Raw genomic sequence first — 6727 nt, 5'->3', positions numbered from 1 at the left:
CTGTTGTCTGTAACAGCTAAACAGTGTTGTCTGTAACAGCTAAACACTGATCTGATGTCTGTAACAGCTAAACACTGATCTGTTGATCAGGAAATAAAAGTTCCTGAGAGCGGAGCTGGGGTTAATATTTAACTCTTATTTCTCGCTGCAGTCAGGCTCAGATATCTTGAAGTGTTTCAGTAAATCAGAAGACTTCTTTCTTTTCTTAAATATAACTGTTGTGTCTTTTGTCTTTTCTTTTTCATTAAGGATGAGATTTGAAACGTCTCCTCCAAGAAAACACGTTCTTTTATTTTTAAACTCAGGCTTAGCCATGTCCTTGGTGACCAAATCTACACAAGCTTTTCTTTTTCCTCTTTATCATTTCCCTTTAAATAAGCTGTTTTGGTTTAGAATAAAAGCCCACAGTGTTTTACACAGAGCTGTGATGTGGACAGAGAAGGTTCAGGATGTAGAAGCTGTCCGAGGACTCCGATAGACTCGTTACTGAATTCCTTTAATAATTCTCCAGTGTGTGCTGCCTTCTACAGAAAGCCAACAGGAAACCATTTCAAAAAGAGGCACTGATAGAGAAATACTTTCTTTTTTTTTCCATCCCAAGATGTAACGAAAACACAAACAGGGTGAAAGCAAAAAAAAAAAAAAAAAAAAAAAAGATCTTGCCTCATGTTCTTCCTCTGATCACAGCGTTTGGGTAAAGTTTGCAGCTGATAAACTGGACCTGCAGACATGTTGGTGTTGGCTGTGTGGACGTTCTCAGGCTAACCGCTTCCAGATGGGAGTCCCACATCATCCAGAGAGGGGGTGGAAGAGAGAGCAGTGGGGGTCACAAAGCATTGTGCTCTGCTGACGGGAACATTTCCTGTCTGGATTTGGGAGGATTAATGTGTGTGTGGCTGACGCATGAAGAGAAGACATTTGTGGGATTGTTTGATGAGTCTAATCACGCTTTAATGTGCATTTAGGGGTCACATGTTTAAATGAAAAGTAAAAGGCATTTCAGGGTTTTTTCTGAAGAAATGTTTGTTGTTTCAGCTACAAACTTTCATAAGCTGAATTTTATTTGTTTAGCAACATTTTGTTTCATGGAAGAAGAGCTAACGTTCAGCGTTGTAGAATAAAATGTGTCAGACACGTGTAATCACTGTGGCAGATGGTTGTTGTGCAGGAGAGTTCTGGGAGTCATAAAAAGGCTAAAAACAGCTTCTCATTTTTTCTTTACCATATTTTTCGGACTATAAGGTGCACTTAAAATCCTTTAATTTTCTTAAAAATCGAAAGTGAGCTTTATAATCCAGTGCACCTTATGTATGAAAACAGAACCGTTCATTGATATTGCGCCTTATAATCTGGTGCACGTTATAGTCTGAAAAATACAGTATTCTTTTTTAAAATATATATATATATATTTAGGTGATGTCAGGGCTCTTTGCTGCAGCATCACAATAAACTTTTTCCATAGTGTTTATTATTATTTTTGTCTGTGTGAGATAGTTTTCCTTATATTAAATTAGCATCTTTAAAGATCATCTCTTTCTGCATTTTGGGTTTGCACGTTGTGTCTCATTTGTATGTTAGAGTTAAAATGACAGATTTATTTCCCAGACTGGTCTGAAGTTAATTACCATACTGAGGATTTGAGTTGCATTTTTAACTTTTTCTGCCAAATATTTTCCATCTGGCGAGCTGGGAATAAGATGAAGTTCTCGTCACCAGTTTAAATATAATCTGGCTGATCTGACTGGGAGGAAGATGAAGTTCAAAACGTGCGTACAAATCAAAAAATTGTACAAAACCGTTTATTTTATTTATTAGTTTCCTCTTTTTTATTATTATTGTGTGCCAAACAGTAAAATTACCTAAGACCTACAAAACCATTTAAACTCTGTTCTGAACCAAATCTATTACTGTTCATGAAACTGAGCATTTCCAGAAACTTAAATGTTTTTCGCTGAATTAAAAAAAACTAATCAGACTTATCAATAACTGAACATTGTAATAATGTAAAAATATTTCAGTTTGCTTGCTAAATGGGTAATTTTGAATACATAATTTCTTGTTAAAATAAAGGAACTGGTGGTTTATTTATTTTATTTGGTCAGAGGAACAGATTTTATTCTCTCAGACATGAGAAAATCTGACTCTGGGTCTGTAATCTGAAAAGCAAAATCATGTTTGTTGTTTGTTTTGTTTAAAACAAATCTGATCCCAGATGAAAATTTGAGTTTCAAAGTTTGCCTGTGTTGCAAAATGACTTATTGTTTGTGTTTGTTTCTGCTCTGCAGGACAATTAGACTCGCATTTCCACGCTGAAAGCACTTTCTCAGCAAAAGCAGAATTTGATCGTTGTCAGTTTTGTCACGTGATAGAATCACAGCAGCGAATAACTCTGAAACCTTTTAACAGACTGTGGTAAAAAAGGTTTTATTTTGGTTTGTTCCAGAGGTCATCCAGGATCAGCATGGGGGGAACCAGCCTCGTCCAAATGTAAATTATTAGTGAAGCATCTCAGCTGTTCTTCTAAATGGGTTTATGTTTTCAGAGGATGCTTATCACTGATAAATCACTGCTCTGCAGTGTTTGCTTTACCACGACTTCTTCCACATAGAGGAGCAAAGACAGGGAATTAAAAATATTCTCCATCCATTTGTGCACATGAGCATGATAACTTAAATAAGTGAGGTACTGACTTATATTGTGGATTGTGACTGCATAAGAAAGGTTTCTTTCGAAAAATGGCATGCCACGTCAAAATTCAAGATGGCTGCCTCCGTAAATATGTTCAGCTTGTGAGCTGCATAACTTGAAAAATAAGCAACAGGCCAACTTCCACTTTGGCGTGTGGCTGCATCTAGATGAAAGATCATTATAAAAATCGGGCTGCCAAGTCAAAATCCAAAATGGCCACCTCCATATAAATGTGTGTGTAAACCAGCCACCCCTATTATTTGAGAAAGCTATGCTTTTACATTACAACAAAAAATAGTTTCCTCAAATGACTGAGGTTGCCAAAGATTAATCTATGGTGGCCAAGGCCACCACTGGCCACCCCCTGGCTCTGCCATTGTGCCTGGTCATGGGTAAAAATTGCTCCCACCACTTGCCAGGATCTGTTACTCTGCCTTAGACAAGCAAAAAATAAATACAATAAAATAAAATCACCTCTCTTGTTCTACACAGTGCAACTCCTACTCATATACTGCACCAAAAACATTAAATCTAAGAAGGTTGAGTCAGGTCCTCTGGACAGATGACGGTCCAGAGGACCTGACTCAACCTTGTTGGATTTATCCACCTGGATTACTGAGCATGCATCAGGATAAAAACATTAAGGTTTACGTACATTACCTGTTCAATTCCAGTCCAGATAAATCTGAAAAATCTATTTAAAAAAAATCTACAAACATTCACTATTCAAATCCCTCGGTGACAGGGACACCTGTAGGGTTGATTTTTATTTTATTTTAAGACATTTGTGTTATTGATAAGTTCTCAGACAGAAGTTTAATGTGTACTCTGGTAAACCAGAGACAGTTCAGACACCAAACGGCTCACTCAGGAATCGTCCGTCTTCAAGTGTCTGGCAGTGACATAAAAGTATTTTTTACGATGACCGTCGTTGCACAAAGAAAAGCATAACTCAGTTTAAAAACAAGCAGCTAATTTTCCAAATATTTCTATTTTTGATTGGCTTTTTTTTTTTTTTCAATAAAACAAAAATTAAAAATATAAAAAAATAAATAAATCTTGAGGCCTGTCTGTCTCAACAGCACATTAACCTCATTATGATTCAAAGTCTCACTGTTTACACATTACCACACTAACCTACTGATAAAATCACACAGAACACATTCACTTTCATTCATTCACACAACAACATATTTTCATAATGTTCTCATCGGATTTGAAACCCCATCTTGAAAGAGTAAGAGGTAAGAGTTGTAAAAGAGAATTTTATGACTTGGAATGAGAGTTTTCTCATATATTTTTTAATGTTAGAAGTAAATCAACACCAACTCCGAACAGTGAAAATCTGAATGCTCTTTGTCCTCAGCTCTTTATCAGTTATAAATATTTTAGTGGTTTAGACTCTCTCGGCTCATGGACAAATAATCTGGCCTCCTTATCTTTATCACCCAACAACTTTCGCTTCATACCATGCTGCCTTCACTGTACCTTGGAAATGGAACAATCAAACTGTTTGCTTTGGTAATAACGGCAGAGTCTTCAGAAACAAAGCAGTTAACTTCAGGAAACAAATGAGCGACTAATTCCTTTCTCTTCCTTTGTTGTGAGTTTTGTATCCCAACACTAAAACCTTTTATCAGCTCATTAACAAAAACCAGCAAAACAAAATTAACAAATATAAATGTTCATTAATGGAAACCTTGAAAACTTCAACACATCATACGAGCTTGCACCTGCAGTAATAATGTGGCACCATTGCTACTCGAGTTCATGCAACAAACTTGGACGACTCCTTTGAGAGGGGTGAAAAAAAATAATGGAGGAAGTTGAATTTTTCTGCAAAAACAAATATTTCACTGGTTTGTAACCACTGGAGCTAATATAAAGAATAGCATTTGTAAAAATGCAAAAAGAAAAGCTTTGCAGAGAGTGGTGAAGGCTGCACAGAAGTCTGTTGGAGTCAGCCTCCCCACCATCACAGACATCTACACCTCTAGATGCTGGAAGAGAGCCACCTGCATCATGAAGGACCCCACTCACCCAGCACACACACTTTTTGCCCCAATCACCTCAGGAAGGAGTTTGAGGAGCATTAAATGTAGAACCACTAGACTGAGGAACAGCTTCTACCCTGAGGCTGTTAAGACTTATTTCGTTCCACCACATGTGCCACATGTAGTGTGTATGACAAATAAAAAAACTTGAATCCTAAGAACATCCCAATAATGTCTCAAAATGTTCAGAGGTTCTCTGCATCCTTGAGTAAGTTGCAGAGGCTCACAGTTTGTCAACTGAATTTTGAACATGCTAAAAAAAATACTTTCCATGTCTCTAGAACACGAGCTGTTTCTCAAAACTCTCCTTATGACAAAAAACATTGGCGGCTGCAGCCCCCACTGTTGCCAAATATACAATATTTATCATATTTATACCATAGTTTTAGAGTCTACATATTTGATAAATAGTTTAAGAAAACTCAAATTTACAATAGTTTTGGTATTTCCATACATCATAAAAAAAAACATGTTTTTATTTACACGACCACCCACATATATTTATCGCACCCATCCAGTCAGACTGAGTGCTGTCCCCCTCCCTCTTGTCCCTTACCACCATGTCCCCTGTAGGCATCTTAATTTGACTGTTTTTATAACACTACTTTAATTTTATTTTTAATTGCTGTTTTGTTGTCTATTGTCTGCACTCTATATGTTGTATGTCTAAAACAGGTCTCTCAATGAGACTAATCTGTATAAATTAAGGGTAAATGAAAAAAAAAATTGCTCATATCAGAAACCACCACTGGTTGGTTGAGAAAGTGCACACACACTTAGCAGACTCCATTATTTAGGTCAAAATACAATCATTTTAAAGCAGCAGTACAATAGATTGTCATTTCCTATCTGGCAACCCTGACAGCCTGAAATGTTCTGGCCTAAATCCTCAGAAAACACACCATCCATCCATTGTAGTTTACCAGCTTACTAATTAGTTAAAAACAATGGTTCAAATCTGCCTATTGTCATTAATGTCAAGGTCAAGGTTTTCTTTATTGTCTTTACATCGCATGTGGTGGAGCGAAATTGTGTTCAGGGTCACAATTACATCCAACAAAAGAATAAACTGTAAAAGAAAAACAGTAAGAAGATCCAAGATATGAACTAAGAAATACGCTAAACTAAGAATATGCTAATTAAAAAGATTAGATTAGTGGTCATCTGCCAGGATGGGTACATAGCAGACTGAAACGGGTACGATGTGAGCTGAAGTGGGAAACCAATCAATGTACACAGCCTCAAAAACAACTTTGCACACTTTTCCTATTTTAATGCATTTTGAGTCACTGTGTCTCCAACAGCCACAGTCGTAAGATACTGCCCCAAGACTACTTAAAGTTACCTCCAAAGAAAAGAGCTCTGAAGGCAGGTGGTGGACAAAAGTACAGGTCCTTCTCATAAAATTTGCATATTGTGATAAATGTCTTTATTTTTCATAATGTAATGATAAAAATGAAACTTTCATATATTTCAGATTCATTGCACACCAACTGAAATATTTCAGGTCTTTAATTGTTTTAATACTGATGATTATGGCATACAGCTCATGAAAACCCAAAATGCCTGTCCCAAAAAATTAGCATATTTCATCTCACCAATGAAATTACAAGTGTTTTTAATACAAAAAAAACGCCAACCTTCAAATAATTATGATTGATTGATTGATTGATTTTTATTGTCAATTCTGCATATGTACAGGACATACATAGAAATTGAAATTGCGTTACACTCCTACTCAAATTGCAGCAAACAACAACATTAGCAAAAATAAACTAACACAACTAGTTATATAAAAAAATATAAAAAAATATAAAAGTGAACAGCAGCAGGACCTCTGATGCAACGTGCTCAATAGTGACTAACAGGAGACAAAGTTCAGTTATGCACTTAATACTTGGTCGGGAATCCTTTTGCATCAATGACTGCTTCAATGCGGCGTGGCATGGAGGCAATCAGCCTGTGGCACTGCTGAGGTGTTATGG

This window comes from Nematolebias whitei, chromosome 16 (genome assembly GCF_014905685.2).
Source record: "Nematolebias whitei isolate Nwh7 chromosome 16, NemWhi1, whole genome shotgun sequence".
NCBI classification, from domain to species: domain Eukaryota; kingdom Metazoa; phylum Chordata; class Actinopteri; order Cyprinodontiformes; family Rivulidae; genus Nematolebias; species Nematolebias whitei.
Note: the sequence above shows the minus strand (reverse complement) of the source record.